The 19775-nt window shown below is 39.9% G+C and overlaps 1 protein-coding gene and 1 long non-coding RNA gene across 10 annotated transcripts in view; both read right to left on the bottom strand.

Moving 5' to 3' along the window:
- Window positions 1-19775, bottom strand: part of SBF2 (SET binding factor 2) — a 451285-nt gene that overhangs the window by 387058 nt on the left and 44452 nt on the right. The gene's annotated exons all lie outside the window — the stretch shown is intronic.
- On the bottom strand, window positions 2775-7135 carry LOC146405383 (uncharacterized). The gene is made up of 2 exons (XR_014837306.1): window positions 6695-7135; window positions 2775-6220 (listed from the first exon to the last, which is right to left on the bottom strand). It is a non-coding gene; the product is annotated as an uncharacterized LOC146405383 (long non-coding RNA).

Below are 19775 nucleotides of genomic sequence, written 5' to 3'. Positions count from 1 at the left end.
TGGCATAGGCCGGCAGCTGTAGTTCTGATTAGACCTCTAGCCTGGGAACCTCCATATGCTGTGGGTACGGTCCCAAAAAGGAAAAAAAAAAAAAAAAAAGTAAAGTATTTGCTTGCCAAAAAGGATATAGCTTAGCTCTAAAATCAAGGGGCCCTCACCATGATTCTCCTACCTCAGCCTGGTTCAAGCTCTATAAAGCAATCTAGGTGCAGCTTTATGGATTACTCAGTAAGGGGGATGAAACAGTACACTTAAATGAAGTATATACTGACCCCAAACCCAAAAAGATCCACCAGTTATTGTAATTCCTTTTGGTAGCAAGGGAAATAAGATGCAGTAGCTTATCTTCTATTTCAGAAGGGACATTTCAACATATCCTTAAATACTGTCACCTCAGAAACTTCACTAAGGTGTAGATGTGAGATGTACTTTGAGATGCTGAGATGAACAAAAATCCCTATAGACTAAATTATGGCACAGAGTTTAAAAACTAACTAACCTACTACATTGCTGGCCATTTCTGATGATGATGTGTGTGTGTGTGTGTGTGTGTGTGTGTCCAGGTGCCAGTGTCTATTTCTAGTGAAGAGATCACATGTGGAGCACCAGATACAACCAGAGTAGGCAAAGAAGGTTATGACAATACATCATCATTCTCCAAGATCTTTCTATCTTCTACACAGACAAAACAAGTTCAGTGCACTCCGAACCTTTCTACTCCTGAACCTTTTGGGTCTTTAATGCAATATTAATCTCTGTAATTCAGGACATGAGACTGTTCTTGGTTTATTATCTTGGTAGAAAGAGAGAGCTCCAGAGAGCTCCACCTGGCTCTTCCTACCATAATAACTTAATTCACGGATATGGAAGCCACTTGGGAATTCTCCCAACCGTCAAACATTTATTTCAAGTATTGTTTCTTAGGGAAACAAGATATAACCACAGGATAAATTCACTGACTCACTAGGCCCACTCTGAAATAGTTTTCAGCCAAAGCTCCATTCCATACCTGATTTCCATAAGACCCCATTCTGCCTGGTGAGACACAGTCTCCTGAGTCACTAGGAATTAGCATTAGCTCAAGTTCCAATAATCCCTGAAAGTTTTGAGTATTTTCCCTTCCCTGATACCTAGTTACACTCATGTATGGCCCTAAGTCCCTTTCTTTAGGGAAGGCTATGAAAAAAATTAACCACACCTACCTGTAATATTACCACAAAGTCCTGCCTCAAAGGAAGGTAACTTGCCTCTTTGTCATCCAGGAGTTCTATATTTGTAAAGTGATAGAGGTATGAGGACTAGGTGATTCCAGCATGGTGACCTAACATCAATTCTATGTTAATCAGACCAAACATATTTTGGTTGGCTTATTGATTTGTTTCTTTTTCATTCAGGTATCCAGATGGAGGAAGACCTTAGTGAGCTGCCTGACCCTCCATGTCAATCTTAGGAACCCCCTGATTAATCTGCCTACTGTGATAACCATTGTCCACTTTCCTCTGATGGTTAACTTATTACTTTCCTCTGCTTTTCCAGGATCCCACTGACTTCAGGAAGCCCATTTTATGGCAGCATCTCTCATACTCATACCAAGGCTGGAAAACAGCCACCACAGCACTTTTTAAGGATCCCAGCATTCCCCTCACCATGATATTTTCTTAAAGGTAGTAGAGGGCATCCATCTTCAGGGGACATAACTGGAGATAAGAAAATAAGCTGCACATAATAAATTCACACACACCCCCAACATTCCTAACTTCTCAACTCTGGCACCTCAACTTCATTCAATGTAGGTCATCACTGACTTGAAGTTTCAGTCAACAAAACAAGCAGACAATTAAAACCAGTTCTTGCTGCTTGAGCAATCACCAAATCTGAAATCTCTTGTGGGAGAACCTACATTAATAAATTCAGACAAAACTAAAACCAGATGCCTTCTTTCTTGATCTAGAAGCCTCAGTTTTGTATCTATTTCCTAGATTTGTGCTAATATAAATTAATAAAATTCTTGCAATTCTTTTGATGCATAAAACGTGTCACTGGTTTTGAAATTGGCCCTTTGACCTTGCTAGGACCTGACTCTAGCTATAGGTCATGGCAGTGAGAACGAGATGGCTCTACAAGATGAGGTCATTGTAGCAACTTTAAGCAAGGCAGGACCACTCTCACCCAAGAAAGAAGGGCTGTTTCTGCTGGCAAGGGAGGTTCAATAAAAATTACAGGTTAAGGATATCTGGAGCCATCCAAACATTCCCAGTGTCACCATTCCAATTCCTGGAATCTCATTCTTTCCCAAGCAATGTCCCAACTTACACCTAAGAGATCTGATTAAGCTGTGGATTGAACCTACATTGTAGTTCATCAACTTACTGGATCAGACTCTGATCCAATTTTGGTTCAGACAGCTCTGGGTTATAAGATGTAAAAGATTCTTTTAAGCCTATCACAAAACTGCTTAGTTCTCTAACCATAACTTTAGCCAAGATTTTAAAACTCTGACCCTGCCATGTTCTTTAAAACAGTTTCTCAAACTCAACACTATTGTCATTTTGCACCAGATAACTCCTTGTCATGGTAGGGAGGAGACAGGCCTGTACAACAGCATCCCTGGTTTCTACCCACTAAATGCCAGTGGCACCCTCATCTTCTAGTTATGACAGCCAAAAATGTCTCCACACATTGCCAAATAGCCCTTGGAGGGCAAAAACCCAGGGCTGAGAACCACTGCTTTAAACTCTGAAGTGGAGTTAAAAATAGCCCATCTTCCTATAACCTTTTTATTCTTTTGTCTCCTAAAACACCTCGCTATTCAATCCACCAAAGCTTTGCTTTCAACACAGCCTTCATTCCAGGTGACTGCAGGTAAAAATAAGTAACTTTCACCACTAGGTGCCATGGACTGATTACCAAGGACCTTTCTATATTCCTTGAGGATCTGTTGCCTGTAACGCATCTGGTACCAATCGCTGTATTTGTCTAGGATCAGAATCCAATCTAGGTAGTTTAAGCAAAAAGCGGTTTAATAAAAGAATCAAATGCTCACAAAATCACTGGAAAAAATAAAGAAGGCCGACCAGAGGACTGAGTTTCCAGAAACTCCTAACCCACAGAACATTCTGCCTCAGCCACAATCAGGAAAGCTGTCACCATTACTGCCAGAAGCCAGCAAACAGGGAAGCTGAGGAAACAGAAATCAACCCACTAAATTAGGAAACTGTTCTCACAAACTGCTCAGAACCATTCTCTCTCTCACACATTCTGTGCCAGCAAAATTCAAGCCCACTCCCTACCTCTATGTCTTTCAGTTCCATACCAGAGTGTATATGAAGGGTGGGATCTAAATCATGTCTAGAAACAAAAGTGGCCTGTAGGAAAGAATACACTGCTCAGGAAGACCACTAACTGCTCTCATTCTGAAAGTTACATTGGATTGCCATTTTTAAAAGTGGTATTCTCCAAGAGAAATACTGAGTTTTAACCTATCAATAATGCAGTCTCCTGAGTCTGTACTACTGAAAACTAGATTCCAGACTAAGCTACATGCAATCTGGTAGGCACAATCCCCTGCATTGGTAACAACCATGTACTCCCACCTCCACTACAATGGTTTTGTTTTAGGTCCTCATCATTTCCTGCATGGACTACTGTGATCCAAGTTGCCCACTCCAAATCATTTTTTTTTCTATGCTGCCAGCATTTGTATAGTGTGTTATTCCAGTTAACTGACTTATCACCACATTCAGAATAATCGTCAAATTCCTAACTATCTGAACCTTACCTAACTCTCATCCATATCTTTATGGAGACTCTAGTTTCAACAACCCATTTATAGCAGCCCAAACAAGTCGGAACCATTCAAATTCATCTGCTTTTGAAAATATTGTCTCTTCTACCAGAAACTCTCCCATCACCAGGATAACTCTTACACAGTTTACACGATTAAGTGTTATCTCCTTTTAGAAATATTTCCTGACACCTTGTGTCTCAAGATTAAGTGCTCCTTTTCTACACTTCCATGATATCTTATTTTAAATATTTAAAGGAGGTGGAGGGGTAAATCAAATAGTTAATAATCTCCAGTAGAACTTAGAAGTTATAAAACATAAGAGGAAAAAAATGAATTGTGAGGCTCATTCAATGCTAGAATTACTAGATTAAGACAATCAGAATAAGAAAGCTGAGGGGGGGAACCCTCCTGCACTGTTGGTGGGAATGTAAACTGGTACAGCCACTATGGAGAACAGTTTGGAGATACCTTAGAAATCTATACATAGAACTTCCATATGACCCTGCAATCCCACTCTCGGGCATCTATCCGGACAAAACTCTATACTTAAAAGAGACACATGCACCCGCATGTTCATTGCAGCACTATTCACAATAGCCAAGACATGGAAACAACCCAAATGTCCATCGACAGATGATTGGATTCGGAAGATGTGGTATATATACACAGTGGAATACTACTCAGCCATAAAAAAGAACGACATAATGCCATTTGCAGCAACATGGATGGAGCTAGAGAATCTCATACTGAGTGAAATGAGCCAGAAAGACAAAGACAAATACCATATGATATCACTTATAACTGGAATCTAATATCTAGCACAAATGAACATCTCCTCAGAAAAGAAAATCATGGACTTGGAAAATAGACTTGTGGCTGCCTGATGGGAGGGGGAGGGAGTGGGAGGGATCGGGAGCTTGGGCTTATCAGACACAACTTAGAATAGATTTACAAGGAGATCCTGCTGAATAGCATTGAGAACTTTGTCTAGATACTCATGTTGCAACAGAAGAAAGGCTGGGGGAAAAATGTAATTGTAATGTATACATGTAAGGATAACCTGACCCCCTTGCTGTACAGTGGGAAAATTAAAAAAAAAAAAAAAGAAAGCAAGCTGAGGGTAGGTTAGACTAAAAATGAACTGAAAAGTTAAGAAATTCTAACTAGGAAAGAGAAAAATGATGTTAATGGGGGAGGCTGAAAGATTATATCACCCTATTAGAAACACCTAAATATCTTAAAACCTTGTTTTTCTTTACAGAGTCAAAATCTTTTCCAAGTATTCTCATGAACTGATGTCACCAAAATTACAAAGAATATGTCTACTCCTCCTTTAACGTGACAGTTTTTCAGCTGTTGAAAGACTATAAGCATGTTTCTCCCATCCTCCTTTCCTCCATCCTCTAATGGAACATGGTACGTTTCCCATTTCAGACTGCTCTAATTCTTATTACCTAATGTCCAAATAGACTTAAACAACTTAAAGAATGTAAAAGAATAATGAGCTCAGAATAAAAACTTATAAAACAATTAAAAAGCAAAAAGCTAAAGGATAAGAAAGAGACAATTCATCTTAGGAAAAAGCAAATATTTAAATTTGTAAATAAATTGTCTAAATAATTATTCTAAAAAGTCACAACAAACAATATAGAAACTAAAGATACATAGAAAGCATACTAATTTCTTTAACTTTCATAGTAAGTAATCAGCAGACACTATACATTTGATAATTCAAGAAACATAAGTTTAATAATAGCATTTAAAGTAATAAAGTATCCTCCAGACTAACATTATTAACATAGCAAACAAATACTAAGAGGTAGAGGGAGAAGTTAGTTATTAGTTTCATTAAATTCTCCATCTTTCATATTTGAAAATCAATAGGTGCTGTCTAAAGTTGTTCAATATATTCATTCCTCTATGTGTCCACAAACAAGCTGAAAAGAGTAAGGAAGCAGGAATGAGGGTGGGCACAGTAAAGGAGACTTTATATTCCTCAGTTTAAGTGTTTCGTTTGGGGGAAAAAAAAAAACTAAAAATAAAACAGTTACTAGTGCATACAATATGGGGGGGGAATAGTAAAATCTGCGATTATATACTCAGGGAAATAAAAAGCAAATGAAATGACCACTGACAACTTTGGATAGTTTCTGCTACTAATTACTCCAAAAGTATCATTACCATGAAAATGCCCACTGCTACAAGTCAGAGACAGGCTGCCTCTACCAGAGACAAATATTGTGCCACTGCTTCCCGATATTTATGAGGGGGAAAAACTCTTGAGTTCTAGAGATATATTGCTCTGTTTTACAATAACTTCTAAGAGGAAGAATAACTTCTTTGTTTTTTTAGCACCACACCCATGGCATATGGAAGTTCCTAGGCTAGAGGTCAAAGGTCAAATTGGAGCCACACTGCCGGCCTACACCACAGCTCACAGCAACACAAGATCTTTAACCCACTGAGGGAGGCCAGGGATCAAACCTGCATCCTCATCGATCCTAGTCATGATCCTTAGCCACTAAGCCATGAAGGGAACTCCCAGAAGAATAACTTCTAATCATTAATAACTTCTAATCTGTGTTCATTAACACAATACATACAACAAATCTGTGATCAAGACCCACTCTTCTACTCCTAAATTATCACGTTAATTCATTCCCTCCTCTCTATCACCACTCATTTAGGCCTTCAAAATTTCTTGCCTTAATTACTTACTATCCTTCGCTCTCCCTCCTCTCCTCTTTCATTCACTGATACAAAACAATCATTCTAGGGAGTTCACTTCATGGCTCAGTGGTTAACAAATCCAGCTAGGATCCATGAGGTTGCAGGTTCGATCCCTGGCCCTGATCAGTGGGTTAAGGATCCAGCGTTGCTGTGAGCTGTGGTATAGGTCGCAGTCACAGCTTGGATCTGGCATTGCTGTGGCTGTGGCATAGGCCAGTGGCTACAGCTCTGATTAGACCCCTAGCCTGGGAACCTCCATATGCCGAGGGTGCAGCCCTAGAAAAAAAAAGACAAAACAATCATTCTAACAGTACGAACTTGTCATGTCACACCCACACTTAAAATGTCAGTATCTTACCACTATCTATAATTTAAAGTCCAGGAACTCCCATTGTGGCTCAGTGGTAACAAAACCCGACCAGTATCCATGAGGATGCAGGTTTGATCCCTGGCCCCACTCAGTGGGTTAAGTATCCTGCATTGCCGTGAGCTATGGTGCTGGTCCCAGACGCACCTCGGATCTGGCGTCGCTGTGGCTGTGGCACAGGCCAGCCCTAGCCTGGGAACTTTCATATGCCAGATGCAGCCCTAAAAAAAAAAAAAAAAAAAAAAAAGAGTCCAAAGTCCTTGGCATGACATACAAGGCCCTTAATCATCTTCTCTGGCCCAATCTCTCTGTCCTCCTTTTTTCACACATTCTTCATACACACTCTATGACTCTGGCTACACCAAACATACCTACAATTCTTCTAAAGAGTCATTCATCTCCCATATATTTATGTTCTCTCTCCTCTTCCTTAGAGAGCCCCTTAATTCTCTTGTTTGGTATAGCCTATTTCTCATAAGTACAACATAGAAATCACTTCCTCCAGGAAGTCCTCCTGTATCTCCTCCTTTCCCTACCAGCCATGTAAAGGTTCCTTTTCCCTATGCTCTTCATAGTATTCTGTTTATCCCTCTATCATGTCTCCTTTCACTTATATTACTACTGTCTCTTTTACCTGATTGTCTTTCCCACTAGAATGTTATCTCTTGAGATCAGGACTTCTCTGAGTAAGGCAATTTACAAATACAGTATTCAAAACAACAATTTCTTAACTAATCAGCACATGAGATGTTTAAAAGCTGGTATTTACAATAGGGAACATAATTATAAAGGGAATTTCCCCACAGAAAAAGGAACAAGGGAGAATTCTGCTTCTGGTATTGCTGAGTAAGTGCCTACCCAATCAACCCTCCCACAGATAACAAATATAAATTGTAAAACAAAACACAAAAAAAGACTACCTAAAGGCACTGAAGAGTGACCAAAAGAAGGCAAATTAAATTAGAGGGGAGTCAATACTAGGAAGAGAGCAGTATAGGTAAACTTCTCACTTAGACTTTTTTCCTAAGGCAGGTCCTGTCACCAGAGAGGCTCCTAAAACTCCCATATAAACCTCACAACCTTACTACCTTAAAGAACCAGAGGACAGCTGTCAGGGACACCAGAGCCACTGAAAAGTACTAGAAATTCATAAAGGGAGAGATATAAAATCTAAGTATAGAAGTTCCCGCTATGGCACAGTGGGTAAACGATCTGATTCGTCTCTGTGGTGAAGTCAGTTCAATCCTCAGCCCAGTACAGTGGGCTAAGGATCTGTCATTGCCACAGCTGCAGGGTGGGTTGCAGATGCAGCTCAGATTTGATCCCTGGCCTGGGAACTTCTATACACACATACACACACACACACACACACACACACACACACACACACACACACGCATATGCCAAGGGTGCAGCTGAAAAAGGAAAAAAAATCTAGGTACAAACTCTTCACAAATTTCTGGCTGACTTCTGAACCATACATGCAAGGAGTGAAACTATAAGAAGCTCAGCCAAGGATAAAATAACTGAATTAAGACCACCACCCAAGAAACAGAGCTTAGAGTTTGAGTCTAATCATGTTAACTGCCTACTAAACAAAAGCATCAACAATTTTTAAAGAAAGATAACAAAATTCAGAATCTCCATAACTTCATATGTACAATGTCCACGATACAATCCAAAGTTTCTTGACAGACAAAACAATCAGGAAAAGGTGAACCAAAAAGAAAAGATAACCAACTGAGACTAAATCCAAGACTGCTCAGGAGTTAGACTTAGTAGACAAACATTTTCAAGCAAGTATTATTACAACTATGTTCAATGATGCAGAGAATACAATCATAACAAGCAAAAAGAAACCTTAACAGAGCAATAGAAATTTTTAAAATAACCAACAAATATCCTACAACTAAAAAATATACCATCTAAAATCAAAAATTCACTGAACAAAGTTTCCATTATGGCTCAGCAGAGAACCTAACTAGCATCTACAAAGATGCAGGTTCAACCCCTGGACTTGCTCAGTGGCTTAAGGATCCAGCATTGCTCAGAGCTTGGTGTAGCCTGCAAATGAAGCTCTGATCTGGCATTGCTGTGGCTATGGCATAAGCAGGAAGCTGTAGCTCTGATTCAACCCCTTGCCTGGGAACTTCCATATGCCACACATGTGGCCCTAAAAAGGGAAGGAAAAAAAAAAACTTCACTGAATGGGCTTAAAAGCAAAATGGAAATGACAGTGAAAAAACTCAGTGTACTTGAAAATAGATCAATAAAATTATGGAATTTGAAGAATAGAGAGAAAAAAAGGATTTAGGGAAAAAAGAAACGAAGTCTCAGGGCCAGAAGACCTGCACACAAAATGCTAAAAGAATTTCTTTAGGCTGAAGGAAAATGAAACTAGACGGAAACTCAGTTCGTCATAAAAAATAAAGAGCATTGGGAGTTCCCATAGTGGCTCAGTGGTTAACGAACCAACTAGTATCCATAAGGACTCAGGTTCAATCCCTGGCCTGGCTAAGTGGGTTAAGGAAACAGTGTTGCCGTGAGCTGTGGTGTAGGTCGCTGATGCAGCTTGGATCCCGAGTTGCTATGGTTGTGGCGTAGCCAGCGGCTGTAGCTCTGATTCGGACCCCTAGCCTAGGAACCTCCATATGCCGTGGGTGCGGCCCTAAAAAGACAAAAGACAAAAATAAATAAATAAAGAGCATTGGAAATGTCTGGAAGTGCATTCATTAATTCAACAAATATTTAACAAATACCCAGGATAGACAATTTCCTTTAGGCAACAAAAGTTTCACTAACCTTGTGTATAAATCTTTTATTATGAATTTATCCTGTATTTTCAGGGAGGTTTTATCAGTAGTCCTCTACAGTAGATTCCAGTTGTAAGTCTCATTAGCACCTGCTTTAGAATGAATGTCCCCCAAAATCCACATGTTGAATCCTAACCCCCAATGTGATGGTCTTTGGAGGTGAGGCTTTGAGAGGTGATTAGGTCATGGCGGTGGAGGCCTCATGAATAGGATTAGTGCCCTAATAAAATAGACCCCAGAGAGCTCCCTTGCTTCTTCTGCTACACAGGAAGATGGCTGTCTATGAAGCAGGAAGCAGGCCCTCACCAGACAGTCAATTTGCTAGCACCCTGATCTTGGACTTCCCAGCCTCCAGAACTATGAGAAATAAATTACAGTTGTTTATAAGCCCACCAGTCTACAGTATTTTTGTTAAAGCAGCCCAAAGAGACTAAGATACCTATTCCAAATTGTACATTTGAAAGTTTTATTCACGAGGAATGAAACCAGGAATGTAAATGAAAATTAACACAGTAAGCATACACTGTTGAATACTTTTGCTGACCACAAAGTCTAACAAGCTAGACACATGGATATCAGCTATGTTTCTTCCCGGTCCTATGTTCAACTTAATATATCCTGTGGTTTCTACCTCCTAAATATATCTTGAATCCATCCACTTCTCTCAATCTTTATTGCCTCTACTCACACCATCATCGTTTCTTATGTGGATTACTCTTTTCTCCTTGCCCTTCCATTATCTCACAACAGCCACAAATCATGGATCATGTCACTCCTTCACTGACTCCACTACACTTAGAATAAAAATCTAAACTCCTCACTAAGCTTACAAGATCTGGGTGATCTGGGCCCTATTTCCACAGCCTCATTCATCCCATTCTAGTCTCAAATTCACACATTAGAGGCCCTCCTTCCAATTCCTCGAACATATCAAGTTCTTTTATACCTAAAGATTTTTGTACAGACTGTTCCCTCAAACTGGCATACTCCCCCTACCCTATCCTGCATATTCCCCAGGGCAATGGACTGAATAACTGAGTCCCCACAAACACCAAAGTTCCTACTTTGAAATCCTAATCCTCAATGTGATAGCATTAGGAGGTAGGATCTTTGGGAGGTAATTTGGTCATGAGGGCAGGTCCTCAAGAAAGGGATTAATGTCCTTAAAAAGAGGACCCCAGAGAGCCCTCTCACCCTCTTTTCACCATGTGAGGATACAAGAAGATGGTAGTATCCATGGCCCTCTTCTAGGGCCATCATACAGAACCCAAACAATGCTACTAGCATCCCAATCAAGGACTTCCTGCCTCAAGAACAGAGAAGTAAAATTTAGTTGTTTATAAGCTAACCAGTTTATGATACTTTTTGGGGGGTGGGGTATAAAATAGGTGCTTTATTTTGTCATTCGGAGGCCTGGCTGATACCCTGTGTTGCTGAGGATAAAAGACAAATGAACAGATAGCTTGGAAGGTTTTAGAGTCTCTGTTCTGACAGGTCTACTATGGTACTTTTTTATAGTAATCTGAACTAAGACTTTCAGCTACTCATATAGCTAGCTCCTTCTAATCTTTCATGTGCTAGTTTATAGGTCGCCTCTTTAGAGTGCTTATCCTGCCCACCTTGTCAAAAATATGTCTCTCCATTATTCTCCAATGTTGCACTATTTTTTCCAGTCATAACACTTGTCACATAATCATGGTGTTTTTGTCTTGCTTTCCTTTACTTCACTTTTTATTGTCTGAGACCCTATACAGGACTATAGTTTCATGAAAACAGGGACCACATCTATATGGTTTGCCAGGATGCCTGATAGCTAATACAACAAGAATACTGAGGATGATCAGTATTTTTTTTTTATTAACTGAAAACCAAAAGCAGGCTCAAGTACTCACACATCTCAAATACTCTTTCATTTTAAATAGCTTATTTGACATCTTAGTTTACTACTCTGGAAGCAGGAAGGTGTAAACAGACTGATTTGACAACTAATGTTCATGCAAAAATTTTATCAAAAAAAAGAGAAAGGGAGCTCCTGCTGTGGCTCAGGAGGTTACAAACCCGACTAGTATCCATGAGGATGTGGGTTTGATTCCTGGCCTCCCTCAGTGCATGAGGATCTAGCACTGCCGAGAGCTTTGGTGTAGGTCGTAGATGCAGCTCAGATCCTGCATTGCTGTGGCTGTGCTGTAGGCTGGCAGCTGTGGCTCTGATTCGACCCCTTACCCTGGGAACTTCCATATTCCATAGGTGTGGCCCTAAAAAGCAAAAAATAAAATAAAATAAAACAAAGAGACTATAAAACACCACTTTATTGTCTCTGAGAATGTGTAACTTGAATCAGGATGAAAAGTACTTAGAACTATATAATTAAAAAAAAACCATTGGCAATATTCCAAACTAATCTATATCAGGAGCATATCTTAAAATACACTAATTTGAGAATACTACTGATAATATTTAACAATTTAACAAAGATAAAAACTTTTTTCTTCTATAAAGAAAAAAATCTAGGAGTTCCCTGGTGGTCTAGTGGTTAGGACTCAGCACTTTCACCACTTCAGCCCAGGGTCGATCCAACTGAGATCCAACATCAAGCTACTGCACACCAATGCCAAAGAAAACCAAAAAACAAAACAACAACAAAACAAAAAACCCTAAGTGGAATATTAAATTATGCCAGAAAAATGAAAAAGATCTAAATTGATGTAGCATTTTGAAAATCCAATTTCCTATCAAGAAAGTAGTTGTCTAAGTAGCATAAGAATGTTAAGAAAGTAGTAAACATCTTACAAGCAAAAAAAAAAAAAAAAAAAAAAAAAAAAAAAAAAAACAGGAGTTCCCGTCATGGCGCAGGAGAAACGAATCTGACTAGGAACCATAAGGTTGTGGGTTCGACCCCTGGCCTTGCTCAATGGGTTAAGGATCCAGCGTTGCTATGAGCTGTGGTGTAGGTCGCAGAGAAAGCTCAGATCTGCAGTGGCTGTGGCGTACGCCAGCAGCTGTAGCTCCAATTCGACCCCTAGCGTGGGAACCGCCACATGCCGAGGGTGCAGCCTTAAAAGTAAAAAGAAAAAAGAAAAAAAGACAGAAAATAGTAAACATCTAAATCCTAGACAAGAAGTACTCTCTGTCCCTAAAGACAAGTCAGAGAGGCTGTATTTGTGCTTTTAGAAATTTTTTTCCTAATAGATGTTGTGTATATACTTCCTCTATTATCTCTAGAGGAGAACCAGACAAAAACGACATTTTTTTTTTAAAGAGAGAACACTGTTTTTTTTTCTTTCGTTTCTTTAATTCTATTAAAAGCAATTTACAATGTCACACTAGTCCTTAAAATAACAATCTGTGCAGTTTATTTATAACTATCCCAAGGGAAGCTATTCCTACTACTTCCCAAAAACATTTCGTCATTCTAGACTCAAACATTTGTAGCATTTGTAGTAAATTAAAATATGATACCACTTAATATTTATCAGAGTAGAAAAGTTAAACTGACAATACCCAGAGCTGATGAGGGGATGTAAAGGGAGGAAAAAATTCATGCACCTTGCTACTAGAAGTGTAAATTGGCAAAGCTTATAGAGGTCAACTGGTAATATGTTGCAGAAGTTTTGTTTGTATGTTTGTTTTGCTTTTTGGGGTCCCACCTGCGACATATGGAAGTTCCCAGGTTAGGGATCGAATGGGAGCTGCAACTGCCAGCCTACGCCACAGTCACAGCAACACCAGATCTGAGCCATATCTGCCACCTACACTGCAGCTCATAGCAACGCCAGATCCTTAACCCACTGAGTGGGACCAGGAATCAAACCCGCACCCTCATGGATACTAGCCGGGTTCGTTACCACTGAGCCACAATGGCAACTCCTAAACTAGTTTTTTCTTTTTTCTCTCCGTATTTCTTTTTTCTTTCTTTCTTTTTTTTTTTTTTTTTTTTTTTTTTTAGGGCTACACCCACGGCATATGGAAGTTAGCGGGCTAGGGGTCAAATCAGAGCTATAACTGCTGGCCTGCACCACAGCCACAGCAACGCAGGATCTGAGCTGCGTCTGCGATCTACACCACAGCTCACAACAATGCCAGATCCCCAACCCAGTGAGTGAGGCCAGGGATCAAACCTGCATCTTCTTGGACACTAGTTGGTTTCATTTCCACTGCGCCACAATGAGAACTCTCTGAACAAGTATTTTCAATCAAATGCGCTAACTGGCCATATTCTTTTTTTCTTTCTTTTTTTTGTCTTTTTGCCATTTCTTGGGCCGCCCCCTCGGCCTATGGAGGTTCCCAGGCTAGGGGTTGAATTAGAGCTGTAGCCGCCAGCCTACACCACAGCCACAGCAACTCAGGATCCAAGCCACACCTGCAACCTACTCCATAGCTCATGGCAACGCCAGATCCTTAACCCACTGAGCAAGGCCAGGGATCGAACCCACAACCTAATGGTTCTTAGTAGGATTCGTTAACCACTGAGCCATGACAGGAACTCCTAACTGGCCATATATTAAAATTATTTTTTTTTCCTTTTTTTAGGGCCACACCTGTGGCATATGGTAGTTCCCAGGCTAGGGATCAAATCAGAGCTGCAGCTGCCGGCCTGAGCCACAGCAACTCAGGATCCAAACTGCATCTGCCACCTACACTGCAGTTCATGGCATCTCGGGATCCTTAACCCACTAATCGGGTTCAGGGATTGAACCTGCATCTTCATGGATACTAGCCAGGTTCTTAACCCACTGAGCCACAGGGGAACTTCTAAACTTTATTTTTAATACTGATTTCACTTTGTTTACCATGTCTTCTCTTGGAAAATGTCATGTCGACATATAAATTGAATTCTTTACCTTTCCCTTTTAAAGTAGTAACCTTGTCATTTTTATCAATTCTCTCCATTTTTATGCTATTCTGAGATTTCTTTCACATATGTGATAAGCATTATATTCTAATCTTCATTACAATTGCACAGGAAGGGTTATTTTTCCTTATCTTTTTTTTTTTTTTTTTTTTGTCTTTTTTAGGGCTACACCTGTGGCATATGGAGGTTCCCAGGCTAGGAGTTGAATGGGAGTTGCAGCCATAGCCACAGCCACAGCAACTCTAAATCTGAGCCACATCTTTGACCTACACCACAGCTCATGGCAACACCAGATCCTTAACCCACTGAGCAAGGCCAGAAATCAAACCTGCATCTTCACAGATGCTAGTCAGATCTGTTTCCACTAAGCCACAATGGGAACTCCTGTCCTTATCTTTAGAGATGGGATTAAGATAGCAGAATAGGAGGAGGACTGGAGCTCACCTTCTCTCACAAAAACAACAGAATTACAATCAAATGCTGAACAACCTTCAACCAAATGGACTGGAAACTTTCAAAAAGATACCCTACCCCAGAAGATAAAGAGGAGGCCACATCAAAATGGTAGGAGGGGCGATGATGCGATATAAGCAACCCCATACCCGCTGGCTGGGCAACCCACAGACTGGAAAGTAACTGTATCACAGAAACTCACCTAAAAGGAGTTCTGAACCACATGTCAAGTCACCATGCCTGGGGATCTGGTATTGGGAGAAAGAGCCCCCGGAGCATCTGACATTGGAAGTCAGTGGGGCTTATAAGCAGGAGCTCCACGGGACTGGGGGAAACAGAGACTCCATTCTTGAAAGGCGCACATAGGCTATCATGTGCACTGGGTCCCAGGGCAAAGCAGAGGCTCCACTGGAATGTGGGTTGGACCTCACTGCAGTTCTTGGAGGATATCCTAGGAAAACAGGGGGTGACTGTAGCTCGTTGTGGGGGAAGGACATTGGAGGCAAAAGTCTTGGAAATATTCATCAGCCTGTGTTCCTCTAGAGGTGGCATTTGGGGAAAATCAGGCCCCACTCATCAGTGCTGAGAACCCACAGGCCAAACAATAATCTAGGTGGGATCACAGCCCCACCCATCAGTAAACAGGCTGCCTAAAAAACCCCCAGACACACAGCTGCCTCTAATCTCACCCAGAGACAAAGTCCCACTCACCAGAGAGATAGGAATCAGCCCCACCTACCAGTGGGCAGGCATCAGTCCCTCCCATCAGGAAGCCTACAGCAAGCCCCCTTAACAACTTCAGCCACAAGGGGGGCAGACATCAGAAGTAAGCGAGGCTACAACTCTATTGTCTGCAAAAAGGAGACCACACCAAAAACCTATAAAAATGAAAAGGCAGAGCGCTATAACTCAGATAAGGGAGAAAGAAAAAAACCCCAGAAAAACAGCTAAGTGATCTGAAGATTATCAGGCTCCAGGAAAAAGACTTTAGATTGATGATGCTGAAGATGCAGCAAGACATTGGAAATAAACTGAAGGTAAAGATTGATAATTTACAGCAAACACTGAGCAAAGAAATACAAGATTTAAAATTTAAGCAAGCAGAGATGGGAAAATACAATAACTGAAGTAAAAAATTTATTAGAAGCAACCAACAGCAGAATACAGGAGACAGAAGAACGAATGAACATGGTAGAGGACAGACGGATTTTATCAAACATTTAAAGAAGAGCTAACACCTATCCTTCTGAAACTATTCCAATAAATTGCAGAGGAAGGAACACTTCCAAACTCATCCCATGAAGTCACCATCATCACCCTGATACCAAAACCAGACAAAGACACCATAAAAAAAGAAAATTACAGGCCAAGGAGTTCCACCATGGTGCATCAGAAACGAATCTGACTAGGAACCATGAGGTTAGGTTTCAATCCCTGGCCTCATTCAGTGGGTTAAGGATCCAGCATTGCCATGAGCTGTGGTGTAGGTTGCAGATGTGGCTCGGATCTGATGTTGCTGTGGCTGTGGTTTAGGCCGGCAGCTGCAGCTCCAATTGGACCCCCTAGCCTGGGAACCTCCCTGTGCTATGGGTGCATCCCTAAAAAGCAAAAGAAAAGAAAAGAAAATTACAAGCCAATTTCACTGATGAACATAGATGTAAAAATCCTCAACAAAATACTAGCAAACTGAATCCAACAATACATTAAAAGGATTCTGTATCATGAGCAAGTGGGATTTATCCCAGGGATACAAGGGTTCTTCAATATCCACAAATCCATCAGTGTGATATACCACATTAACAAACTGAAGAATAAAAACCATATGATCCTCTCAATAGATGCAGAAAAAAACCTTTGACAAAATCCAACACCCATTTCTGATAAAAACCCTTCAGAAAGTGGGCATAGAGAGAACCTACCTCAACATAATAAAAGCCATATATGACAAACCCAGAGCCAACATCATTCTCAATGGTGAAAAGGTGAAAGAATTCCCGCTGAGATCAGGAATAAGACAAGGATGTCCACGCTCACCACTACTATTCAACACAGCTCTGGAAGTCCTAGCCACAGCAATAAGAGAAGAAAAAGAAATAAAAGGAATCCAAACTGGAAAGGAATAAGTAAAACTATCACTATTAGTAGAAGACATGATACTATACCTAGAAAATCTTTTAATTACTCAATGAATTTTATTACATTTATAGTTGTACAACAATCATCACAACCCAATTTTATAGCATTTCCATCCTGAACCCCCAGCAAGCACATCCCCCCACCCCCCAACCTGTCTCATTTGGAAACCGTAAGTTTTTCAAAGTCTGTGAGTCAGTATCTGTTCTGCAAAGAAGTTCATTGTGTCCTTTTTTTAGATTCCACATGTAAGTGATAGCATATGATGTTGGTGTCTCACTGTCTGACCTCACTTAGCATGATAATTTCTAGGTCCATCCATGTTGCTGAAAATGCCGTTATTTCATTCCTTTTAATGGCTGAGTAATATTCCATTGTGTATATGTACCACCTCTTCTTTATCCACTCCTCTGTCGATGGACATTTAAGTTGTTTCCATGTCTTGGCTATTGTATATAGTGCTGCAATTGGGGTACACGTATCTTTTTGAGTCATGGTTTTCTCTGAATAGATGCCCAGGAATGGGATTGCTGGATCAAATGGTAATAAAACTTTCTACTGCCAGATCATTGATTAGAAGCTCTTATTCCGAGTAATCTGGATCTCAAACTAAAAAATATCCTTTTAATTTACTTTCCCTTAACGTCCTGATGTAACCCCTAACCAAAAAAAATTTTACCTCAAAAATTCAGAATTACCTTAAAAAATCTATGATAATTCTCTTTTAAAAAGCAATGATTAGTATGGCAGCCAAGGAGTTAAGCTTAAAACACACCTGCAGTGAAGGTAATTAGTTAGCTATTAGAGCCTACAGGTATAGCTTTCTAGACAAAACTACAGTCTTCCCAGGCACACCCTTAGCAATGACTTGCATGGTTGGGGTACTAGGACCCAGCCATTTCTATCTAACATGGGGACTTCTCACAAATCCATCTTTGTTTCAGAGCTCCCCATTGGGTTGGCTAAGACTTTGTCAGAGCTTCATCACAGAAGGAGACTTTCCTGGCACTATCCTCCTCCATTAATCTGTCACAGGCAATGTTCTCCAATATATCTCTTGCACGGCTATCTCCATCTCGGCATCTTCTTCCCAAAGGATCCAACAGACACAATCATTTAATATTGATATAGCAATATTACTCCTCAAAACATTTGTTTCTCTCATTTATATACTCCCTTGGATTCTTCCACAAGTATTCACAAGATGAGATTTAGAAAATATTGCTCTAGAACAATATGAAAGCAAACGACACTCTTTACAGGTTAAAGGGTTTGTTTTTAATATCAAAATGATGAAAGAATATTCAGGGGGGAAAAGACTGGTATAAAAATTAAAAACAAATATGCTGAAGACTGTTACCATTTTATTTGGGATGTTGGCTGGGGTAGTTGTTTTTATTCTTGCCAGTGTTTTAGTCTGACACCAAGCATATGGTTTTTTCTGAGCCAACTCCTAAGCCAATGTCCTAGCTTGATTAATTTTCTGTACAGCAGAGTTAAATCATTTTTTTTAATGTTCATTTGCTCAACTGCTACAGCAATTCCCCAATATGTATATCCTATAATAACAAGTTTTATTTCATACTCATATCAATTTTTTTTAAATGTTAGCTTCTACCATTGTGAATGGGGGGGGCTTCAATTTCTGCCATAAGGAGTGTGCTTAGCCTAATTCTGTTTCTCAAGAAACAGAATGTGTTTAGTTTCACAAACCTAAACTTTGTCAAGAGAATTTTGCTACCTGATTTTAATAAGAAAATTTTCCATGTGCAAATATAGCTGTTAGATTTTGTGTTAATCTACCCTATCGAATGATGGGAATAAAAATTCTTTGTAATCAAAAGGCCAAACTTCAAATTCTTTTCCTTCATATTCAGATCATAACTCAAATTCCATCTTCTCAAAGGGATCATCATTTATCCCTATGATGAAAAGGATGTGAGCATTCAAAACAGAAAGGACGTTTTCAGGTGGAGAGGCTGGACAAAAAGAAATCAGTGTAGACACAGCGCGGTAAAGAAGAACAACAAATGGTACAGTATCTCTTAAAGGCCTCATTCTAGATATGACACATCAATATGCTCATATTTCATTGATGAAACTTAGTTATATGTTCTTATGTACAAAGAGGGTACAAAGGTATATTTCTGTGTGTCAAGGGAGGAAAAACAGGTGTAAGTGAACACTGGTAACCTCTACTACAAATGACTACCTTATAGTACCTATAAAGACTTAAATGAAATAATATCAAGTTCTTAGCTCACTGCCAACATTTTTGAGTATTTAATAGTTGGCATCTAATTTACATTTTATTGTATTTCACGAACACATGCCAATAATATTCCTTTTTCATGTGAACAAGGAACATGTTTTAAAAGCCATTTGAGAAACTTGACCTACACTAATAACAAGCCTATAGTTACATGAACTTCTTCCCTTTTATAAAAATTTAGAAAACACTTTCATATCAACTATCTATCATTTCTCTAGTTCACAATTCCTCAATGACCACCAGCGTTCACTCCCAGGTCCATCACTGACAATGCCCTAGAACTTTATCAATCCATGACAGGAAACCTGGACTATTACTGCATCTACATGATCCAACACAGTCAGTAATTGAGACCAACTTTCCCAATG

This window comes from Sus scrofa, chromosome 2 (genome assembly GCF_054392235.1).
Source record: "Sus scrofa isolate SSC_HxYL_T2T_F1_AM1 chromosome 2, Sscrofa_HxYL_maternal_Yorkshire_Landrace_v2.0, whole genome shotgun sequence".
In the NCBI taxonomy this organism is placed as follows: domain Eukaryota; kingdom Metazoa; phylum Chordata; class Mammalia; order Artiodactyla; family Suidae; genus Sus; species Sus scrofa.
The sequence above is the reverse complement of the archived record's forward strand: the minus strand, read 5'-3'. Positions and strand labels throughout refer to the sequence as shown.